Source organism: Tasmannia lanceolata, unplaced genomic scaffold, assembly GCF_043159265.1.
Source record: "Tasmannia lanceolata isolate RefF3 unplaced genomic scaffold, GAP_Taslan_0.1 ptg000012l, whole genome shotgun sequence".
Lineage (NCBI taxonomy): Eukaryota > Viridiplantae > Streptophyta > Magnoliopsida > Canellales > Winteraceae > Tasmannia > Tasmannia lanceolata.
The window spans coordinates 8,089,219-8,099,838 of record NW_027518689.1 but is presented as its reverse complement, the minus strand read 5'-3'; the positions used below and the strand labels follow the sequence as shown (position 1 = coordinate 8,099,838).

The 10,620-nt window shown below is 44.7% G+C and overlaps 1 pseudogene; it reads right to left on the bottom strand.

Annotated features, from left to right (window-relative positions):
* Positions 1–7,461: 7,461 nt before the first annotated feature.
* Positions 7,462–8,147, bottom strand: LOC143888516 (cytochrome P450 78A5 pseudogene; annotated as a pseudogene).
* Between the last annotated feature and the right edge of the window lie 2,473 nt (positions 8,148–10,620).

The window sequence follows — 10,620 nt, the reverse complement described above, 5'->3', positions numbered from 1 at the left end:
ATTCATGAAAGGATCGGATGCCTCAAGGGTCTTACTCAGATTGGATGCCTCAGGGGACTTTAGAAGGAATGTCACAGTGGACTCAGGAAAGGATGCCGCATGGGACTTTGGAAAGAATGCCACAGGGGACTTTGGAAAGGATGCAGCAGGGGACTTTAGAAATGATGCCTCAGGGGGACTTTGGAAAGGATGCCGCAGGGGGCTTTGGTAAGGATGCCGCACGAAAGAACGGGCTTAGATGCCATGTGAGAACGGGCTTAGATGCCGTGTGAGCACGGGCTTAGATGCCGTGTGAGAACCGGCTTTCAGGAGCGTCACGAGAGACGGGAGCTAAACAAAATTTGATTTGTTCTGCGAAATTGACCTATCTGCGAAATTGACTTGTCTGCAAATGAGACACGGCCAGCGGGACTGGAGGTCAGCGAAACGGGAATCAACAAGGATCGGCCTTGATGGCCTGATGAAAATAGCTTGTCTGCGAAATTGACCTGTCTGCGAAATTGACTTGTCTGCGAATGAGACATGGCTAGCGGGACTGGAGGTCAGCGAAACGGGAGCTAAGGAAACTTTGATTCGCCTGCGAAATTGACCTGTCTGCGAAATTGACTTGTCTGCGAATGAGACATGGCCAGCGGGACTGGAGGTCAGCGAGACGGAAATCAATAAAGATCGGCCTTGATGGCCTGATAAAAATAGCTTGTCTGCGAAATGGACCCATCTGCGAAATCGACCTGTCTACGAATGAGACGCGGTCAGCGGGACTGGAGGTCAGTGAAACGGGAGCTAAGGAAACTTTGATTCGCCTGCGAAATTGACCTGTCCGCGAAATTGACTTGTCTGCGAATGAGACACGGCCAGCGGGACCGAGGTCAGCGAGAAGGGAACTAAGAAACAATTGATTTGTCTGCGAGATTGACCTGTCCGCGAAGTTGACCTGTCTGCGAATGAGACACGGCCAGCGGGACTGGAAGTCAGCGAAACAGAAATCAATAAGGATCGGCCTTGATGGCCTGATGAAAAGAGCTTGTCTGCGAAATTGACTTGTCTGCGGAATTGACCTGTCTGCGAATGAGACAAGGCCAGCGGGATTGGAGGTCAGCGAGACGGGAGCTAAAGAAAACTTTGATTCGCCTGCGAAATTGACCTGTCCGCGAAATTGACTTGTCTGCGAATGAGACACGGCCAGCGGGACCGAGGTCAGCGAGAAGGGAACTAAGAAACAATTGATTTGTCTGCGAGATTGACCTGTCCGCGAAGTTGACCTGTCTGCGAATGAGACACGGCCAGCGGGACTGGAAGTCAGCGAAACAGAAATCAATAAGGATCGGCCTTGATGGCCTGATGAAAAGAGCTTGTCTGCGAAATTGACTTGTCTGCGGAATTGACCTGTCTGCGAATGAGACAAGGCCAGCGGGATTGGAGGTCAGCGAGACGGGAGCTAAAGAAAATTTGATTTATCTGCGAAATTGACCGGTCTGCAAAAGCGACTGGTCTGCGAATGAGACGCGGCCAGCGGGACTGAGGGTCAGCGAGACGGGAATCAAAAGGGATTAGAGAAATTGGATTGGATTCGAAATTAGAATAGGATTTTGACTGATTCCATTGGGGATTGATTGATCATCTCTTGCCAAGAGAAATTAGGAGTGCGTGCTCTCTGCTGAGAACAAGACTTGGATGACTTGCTGGAGTTTGAGTATCGACTGTTTTTGTTGAGAGAATTGTATTCTGCAGGGAGTTGACTCCTATGAGGAGTTGACAGTAGACTCAGAAGTGAGTAGACTTGGTTGGGGATTTGGAGGCTTGGCTCGAGATGTGCTCACGCCTCTCTCATCTCAACTTGCTGGGGATATTGACACTGATTATCCTTGTGTGTCTGATATCTTTTATGACGCAAGTCATAAAAGATGCCCCTAGTGTATTGTACTTCCATGACAAGGGTCTTAAGGAGGCAGAACAATGATGGTCGAAAAAAAAATGCTTTGCTTCATGAAGGCTTGAGGTTGCACATTTTTTTTTTGTATGGAGAGAGTTGGACAGTCACCATAATGGCTGAGTCTGAGAATCTCTTTCTGGCATTGCTCGCTTCTGGAGGCTTAAGGTCTCTAGTAGGTTTGAATAGGATATCTCTTGCCCCTTCTGATACCTAAACCAGGATTTACTGCGATTTTTTTTTTTGAAGGTGCGCTGCCATTCTTCCAACGCTAGTGACTTTGACTTCAAAGGAAAGAAAAAACGAACAAAAGGAGGAATAAATTTCAAAGGACTCAACCAAAGAAAACTCCTATTGCTCTAGGGACTCGACTCACTCATTTTTTTTTTACTCTCTTGGATCTTATGTGTTATTTATCAAGGGCATGGCCTAGCCACTCTTAGAGTATTTCGAATACCGTGTCAAGAGGCATTAATTTTCTCTTTCGGTATTTGCATCATGGTTAATATCTCCTTTCGGATTGCTCGGTTTCAATGCCCCTAGTTTAGAGGAGTGTCAAAGTAAGCTTTGCCGGCGCTACTTGAACTCTGAGATTTTGCTGTGACTGAAGAATCTTCCTCCGCCTCATCGATTCGCGCCTTGCAGGAAGTCATTGCCATTGACCAGATTGCCTTTTTCAGGTTTTCAGTCCGGCGGACCGCGTGACCTATCTTTTGCCTGGATCGCCCTTTCGGGTTTTCAGTCCAGCGGGCTTTGTACCCTAACTTTTGCCTAAGTCGGCTTTTGGTTGCCAACTTAGCGGGTGAATGACCCTAAATTTTGCCTAGGCCGCCCTTTCGGGGTTTCAGCCTAACGGGTCTTCAGACTCCATCGTTTTTTTTTTTTTTTACTTTGAACCTCTGCTTGTTGCACCAGATGGACTTTCTAGGTGGGTTAGGGTTCAAAAGGACAAGATTTGATTTTGGTTTTTTATAGGTTTCGACCGAACCTGGATTGGCCAGGCTACCTACGTACCCCCATGTGGTGAGGATCAGGCCGAGCATAGTTCAAGAAAAAATGCCCCTGGTTTGTTGGGCGGTTGAAAGAATATTTGATTTTGTTGGGGCTCAAAGGAGTTTGCAAAAGGATTTTTCGAACCTGGGATTTTTTATTTTGAAGGTTCAAATGGCCAAGGATGGCCTTCTGGTGTTCTGGCATGAAATTTTCTCAAATAATTGAGGTTCAACAGCTTTTGAATTTTTCTTTCTCTCTTTTTTTTTGAGGAGTCTGGCGGCATTTCCTGGCAAGACTTCATCTGCATTGCGCAAGCTTGACTGGTTTAATTCCCACTTTGTCTTTGGGATCTTGAAATGGTACTCGAGATTCTGTGACTCTGGGTCCTCTCGGTATGCTGAAAACGATTTTGAAATCTCTTTTCATTTTATCAACTCCAATTTTTGGGATTCTGACATTCCTAAGGATTTGGCTAGGGGCAGGTTCCCTTCACTTTTTTTTTCATTCTGGATTCTCCTTTTTATTGGACATCGGGGAGGACCCTACTTGAATGCTCTAACTTGAAATTCCATCGGAATGCACGGCCAAAGTATTCTTTTGAGACTCATGCTCTTGTGACTATGACTTTGTTGTCCAAAAGTCTTCTCTCATTCTTTTGATCATCTTCACTTGATGTCTTGTATTCGTCCTTGAAAATTTTGCTTTTTCGACCTGATGTCTAAAGCTGAGGGAGTCTTTCATTGACTAGCACTAAGGGCATGCTCCCTGTTTATCCTCGTAAGGCCAAGCAGAACTACTTTGAACCCTCTTAGTAGGCTTATCGATTCTTCGCGCTCTTTGGGAGATAAAGTTTTGCCAATCCGTATTTTTCGAGTTTCAGATTTTGATACCCCCATTGACAGTTTTGATTTTGTCTTCAAGTGGCTTTGCTCGACGCTCTTCCTCTCGTTTGACCATCTTTCAGATCTCGAGGGGAATTTCGTCTGCATCCTCTTCCGAGAAGGGTGTCTTAGTTTGTTCAACATTAGATCCAAGAGGAAACACAGAGAAAAATTAGACATTGAAAACACATGTCCATTTCATTGAGAAGTTTATGTACATGGATGATACTCGACACGCAACATTAGGCTTTACATCAGACATAACAATGGGTTGAATGCTGACTCACCATAAGAAAGGCGAGCAGACACTAAATACTTGGACTTGACACTAACATGATTATTTGACCTACCAACTTGGACAAGAGAGTTGTTACACACACGACAAGGACGAATTTCAAAGAAATGACACTTTTTGGAGGCAATGGACTAGCGCTGAAAGTTCATGACATCGTGCCTTCATTAATGACGATAATGACTGGAGAGAGCAATCCTGGAGTTAGAATCTCAGAAGGGATAGCCTCTTCGGTTTTTGTTGACCCAGCTCAAATTGTTCTTTAGCACCTGACATTGGCAAGGCCCTTTCTGGTATGATGTTTTCAAGGGGTTCAAGCTATGACATCATTCCCTTTTCCTTCCCATTCATTTTCCAGCCCAGAGGTGGTACAGGTAAAGGTGGTGAGATCTATGAAGGGTTGAAAGGGTAGAGTGGTTCCCATGGTGGGTGAAAGAGGTGTAACATGGTTAGGTGCAGAGTTCTCAGAAGCATTTGAATTCGCAAAGAATGAGCGGATCCCCATCTATCAGGTCCTGGATTTCATCATCATCTCTCTCATTTCTGCCAGGACGAGACTCTCAGTATACTCAACCATCTGGGTAAGGTGAGATGGAATAGGTACAACGGACTGGTGAGACTGAGGAGTTTAAGAGATGGAAGCTTGTTTAGGAGGTATGCTGAGTAACTGGGTGAGACTCCTGTCATGGAATTGACAAACACTTGGCTCAATGAGAAGTAATCACATGACAATGTGATGTGCAAGTTGAGACAAAATATAGCACCAACACATCCTTCCGTTGGATAAAATCAGACAGCATTAGGCTATACATGGAGATGTGGTAACCACATGGTTTGTCAACAAACCCAAAGGATAATGACTACGCTCAAGGTTTTTGGAGAAAATCCGACAAGATAACGGGTGTACTAGAAGGGTCTCAGCAACTAAACACAAAGGGTACCCTGACAAGGTCAAGATGAAGCAGGGCTCTCAACAAGAACACACACTCTGGTATCAATAATGGCAAGATAGACTCACAATCGACATGCAGAGCGATCTGATCAGGATCGATCAAATGATCAAGCTCAGGGAAGATAGATCATGGCTATAAAGATAATGATGTGAAACCAATGATCTGATCATAATCCAAAAGATGGATAGATAGGGAGAATGGATTAGATTATGAAAGAAAATCTAACTAAGCAGACCCTAATCTAGTAAATAAATATATATACACATATATACATCTTAACCAGGGGCACCAATCCTAGTCTAATCTTGCGGAGTCAAGGAAGTCTCGACTCATGACAGACAAGTGAGTGTACTAGGACCGCATTTGTAGCCACACGAGGTGAACTACCCTAGTCTATAAATGGGTCAAGGCTCCTAACTCTAGGCTCCACATGTGTAAGCAACACATGTTCATCCCCATAAATGCAAACAAAAGGACCATGCAATATGTAGAGAGAGTAATGTCGCGAGGTCCACCTGGCCGGGTGCATAGTTACTTGTATGCTGTGACTATCGCCCAGCATACGAACTATGTCCGTTTTACACACAAGGTGTCCAGGTGTTGAGATACTAATGGTGCGGTGGCACTAGAAGGCGGGTATAGCCCTCACGGCTCCTACTTATAGTATCTCTCCGAGAGTAACCTGATAGCACATCCACAGCAGAAAGGTAACCACAAAACAGATAATATATGCAATGGATGAAAGTGAGTGTGTGAGCCCTTGTTTTATTTTGTATCTATTTGGTGCCCCTGGCATTCTAACGGAAAATAATCCCATTTAAAATGATTTTAGTCCAAATTTCTTCCAAAATTAGTAATAATGGCCTTTTTACAGAGTTAGGCAATGTTCCAAGAACTCCCCAGCAGAGTCGCCAGCCTGTGGACCCCGATCGTGAGAGGACAGTGAGCGAGGGACGCGAGATCCCCCGTCAATCCTCTGAGACCTCCACGATGTGAAGGAGAGCTCTACCAAGGAACTCTCGAAATGGTGCCACTCACAGCATGGGTGGCGATACAAATGAGATACCTCTCGATTCAAGGACTAGCCCGGAACCGAGATGTACCTATAACAAAGAAGAATCGCCATCCAGGGAAGTAGGCCCTGGATCCCATGAAATACTCTGTTGCAACGGATAACCAGAGATACAATTAAGCGCCCCCAATTCGCCCAAGTGCAAGCACCTGGTCTCTTATGTCATTTTTAATTAATTTTGAAGAATTTTGGGCTAAAATCATGTGAAATGGGAACAAGTATCCCCGAAGAAACGTCTATCTAAGCATGCATGACCCGGGGATGGGCAAAAGAAAATAAACATCCAAATCCTAACTCACCGTATCTAATCCTAACCCATCACATCTAGGAAAGTAGTAACATCCGCACGCACAGCTACAGCTAAGCAGATAATCAAGATAAGGTGAATATATGCTACAACTAAGCAGGTGAGAGGACAGATAAGCACAGCAGTAAACTACCAAAGCAATAGAATAAACACACTAGCATGCGAGCCTATGTAAGAGATAATGCTAAGAAAATAATAATCAATCTCGTGCTAGAAAAGTAAGCAAGCCAAAGTAGCACATAAGGAGTCAAAGATAAACACACAATGAACTAAAAGATACAGGGAAAGAAATGAATCGGAAAATCAACGGTACATGAGGACCGAGAATGCCAGGGAAAAGAAAATGAAACACACGATAGGCTCAGAGGGCGATTCAAAAGGAATCAAGCCCAGCGATCCTAATCTGCTGAAGATCGGACAAGTCTCGCGATCGTCATGACCTATCGTTGGGCTCATCGAGGACAATCCCTGTAAAGGGGCCACGCTACGTCATCGCCCGTCCCAAAACCCGATAAAACGTCGGAAAACCGATGAAAACCGGAAAATCACGATCGAAATCGGAAATGGAATGAAAAGGGGGCTCCGAGTGACCTGGCAATCACCATCCTTGCCCATTTTTGTTTTTGTTTTTGCTTTGAAATGCTTGAAAATGTTTGAAAAATGTTTATTAAAAGGTTTGACTGGACTTGGGTGGACCCAAGCTACCTACGTACCCTGTGAAAAGGGATCAAGCCAACGTAGTTCGAATGGCGTTTCGAAATACGCTTTGAGTGCTTTTGATGTTTTTTGGATTTTTGTTATTTGATTTTTATGTATTTTTATCCCTTTTGATTGAAAGGGGGGGTTTGGCTCAGGAGGTTTCCGTCCGTCGTCGCCTTGACTCGAGAGAAGTGACGAAGTGTTCCCAAAATCGATGGAATCCCGAAATGCAAAGAGTATCCCAAGGAACGTGAAGAGAGTAGTCCCAAAAAGAAGACAAGGTGGAACCCCTGAATCCCATAAGAAATGATAACCTCAGAAAGAAAGGAAACCCCTACACCCTGTAAGAATCCCCAAGAAGGGAAAGAGGATGTGAAGGGCAAAGGGTTGGCTCAAGAATCATTCCGTCATCGCCTAGGGCATGTAGAACGTGAATGAAAAGGCTACAACAAGTTGTTCCATAGATTACATCATGATCAAGTGGAGAGACAACACGGACAGAGATGTAATTCGACAATTTCTTCTTTTGCCAAGAATAAGAGATATTCCAACAAACATAGTAAGTATTCTCGTCTTGATATTAACATTACCGAGGTTTAATATGACTTGGTGCAATTATCAAAACATTGTGATGCAAAATCTAGCTCTGAAAAGGATTAGGCAATTACCTGATATATCTGCCTTGTCATGGGTTATTGACCACATATTCACCATTGCAGTTGTGCCTGCAGGAATGAAATTCTTTCCAATGTGAGTGTCATGGATTGCAAGCCGGGCCCATGAAAGAAGGGGACCAGGTGGATGCATCCTAAGGGATTCCTTCACTATGGATTGAAGATAAGGGAGGTTTGGCATATCAGAATCAGATACGGTTCGGGACTCTCCCACAACAGCATCAATTTCAGATTGGGCTTTGGACTGAATATCTGGGTGTAGGACCATTCTTGCTAGAATCCACTCCAGGAGGATAGCTACTGTATCAGTACCTCGGAAAATCATCTCCCAAAGAACAGCAATCATATCAGAATCATTGAGCTTATCATCCTCCAAGCCAAGCAAAACATCAACAAAACACCTTTTCCATCCTCACCCAAGGACCCATCAACTCTCTTCTTCCTATGTTCCTCTATAATCCTCCCAACAAAAACATTCACCCTCCTCTCTCTGCAAAAATGACCGAACCCCTACTCTTCCAGCTCCTCTCTTTTTTTTGGGTTGTCCATACATTTGGATTTTTAATATCAAGGGATTAGGAGTGTTCCTGGGTTATGAACCAGCCGTGAGGCAATGGCTCTGATACCATGTGAAACAACCAATTACCCTAAAAGCCCAAGCCATTAGAGTTGGTGATATTTAATCATTTATACTTGAACAGATTGTAACAAAGAATGCCAAACCAAATAAATGAGTAGGAAGAAACCAAACCAGAGCTGCTCCCGTAGCTCATCTTGCAAAACCACCTACTGAGATGATGATTGCAAAGAGATCCCGGCTATTTGCAGAGGTTGCCGGGGAGGGTGGATTGGATCTAAAATTAGGACTTTTGTAGTCTCGCTGAAGCTCTGTCGCTGACGGATGTGCAGCTGCCGGACCGGATCTGAAATGGGGTTGTCAGATTCTGGCGAGGAGGTCGGACCACGAAAAGGGTGATCGGAGAAAGAGGTTTCCAGTGTTAGAGAGGGTTTTGAGATGGGTTTGGTAGAGCGGTGGCCGGCCGGAGTTAGGGCGAGGTTGCTGTGGTGGAGGTGGTTGGGTGGAGAAGATGGAGGAAAAGTGTAGAGGTGAAGTGGGTTTCACAGATTGGGGTCGGATTTTGGTGGTAGAGATGGAATGGCCGGATTCCGACGAGGTGTGGTCGGAGAAGGTGGAGGATGGTGGTAAATGGTGAGATGGGTTTGGTGGGTGTGTTGGAGATGAAATCAAAGGTGAGTATCGGTGGAGCTTGCCGGTGAGAAATGGGGGCTGCTAGGGAAGTGAGAGAGCGGAAGAGGAAGAGGGTTTGGGTTGGTTTGGGTCGGATTCCGGCAAGCTTGCCGGAATCAATGGAGATCGTGGTGGTGGCGGATGGAAGGTGATGGCAATGGAGGCCAGAAAATGGTAGCAATGGAAGATGGCCGCTCCCCTCTCCCTCTCTATTCTCTCTTGCAGCTTCCTTTCTTCCCCTTGCCTCCCTCTCTTTTTGCCTTTTTCTAGGTTTTTCTTTCTCCACAGCAGATGAAGCCTCCTCCCCCATTTTGCCATCATTCGATGGCTATGTAAAGAAAGAGAAATGATATTTTTGCCCCCTTTTGCTCCATGGGGAGCCCCCCTGGTATGTAACATTCTTGTTTGTTGTATAGAGGGTGGTTTGAGGTGAGAAAGGGCCCTAAAGATACAAGCTATATATTTGCTCCCATTTTTCTTTCCTTGAACAACACCCTTCTAGTATAATTCACACCACTTTCTCTCTCACTTAAACAAATGACACTAGCACAATCCAGTTTTGATTTTTTTTGCACAAACTCAGCTTGTCTGTTTGTCCATTTTTCGCCCATTTCTTATGTAATTTTGCGAGAGGATTCTGGAGAACACTAACAATATTTTGGGTAACATTCTGTGCTCAAGCAGACAAGGTGGGTTAGTGAAAATATCAAAATAAGGTTGTACAAATTAAGCCTCAGGACTCGGGAACTCAAACAAGGGGGTCAACGCCAAAACTTTGGGATATTTTATAAATTTTTGAAAACAAAGATTGGAGGGACCGGGGTTCGGAATTATGGCTCAATCTTGGGATGTTCAGGGTTCAACTTTAAGTTTTCCAATCTAAGAGTCAGGCTTCGGACATTAGGAATTGGCTTCGGGACCTCACTTGATTTCGGGATTTTACTCGACCTTTGGGATTGGTTCGAATTTGGGGGAAATTGGAAGTCAGGTCAAAATGGGGTGTCTACACAACTAAATCTAAGATTCAGTACCCTCTCATTCTCATCTCAAAACTTTGCTAAAAGCTCCTTGACACCATCTCTCGAGTTTCCAATGTCTCAAAGATGGATGTTTTATAAAGTTTCTAAAATAAGAAACTTTCTATTTTTTCAATCTCCATCCTTCATCCTTCATCAATCTCCATCCTTCATCAGCTAAAGAAGTTAAAAGACAGCTTGTCTGTTCGACGAGAGAGAAACTCTGAGGGGAGAGAAAAAACTTCTTCTTCTCCCCCACTTCTCTCCGGCGAGAGCCGGTGGCGGCTGATTAAGCAGCAAGGGTCGAAGCCCTTCTTGTTCCTAAATCTGCAATGGAACGACCCCCAGATCGTGGAAAAACTTTTTCAACTGAAATAGCCCCCCATGCACAGAGGACATTGAAGGGAAGGTTCTGGTCTGATGATGAGTCCCTCTCTGATTCAAGAAAGACTTCTCCACATTGTGTCCAGTCCACATTGGAGACATCTGCTACTGGAGTATTCCCCACTATTGATCATAGTCTTTATGCAGCTCAAGATCCCATCCTCGATTAT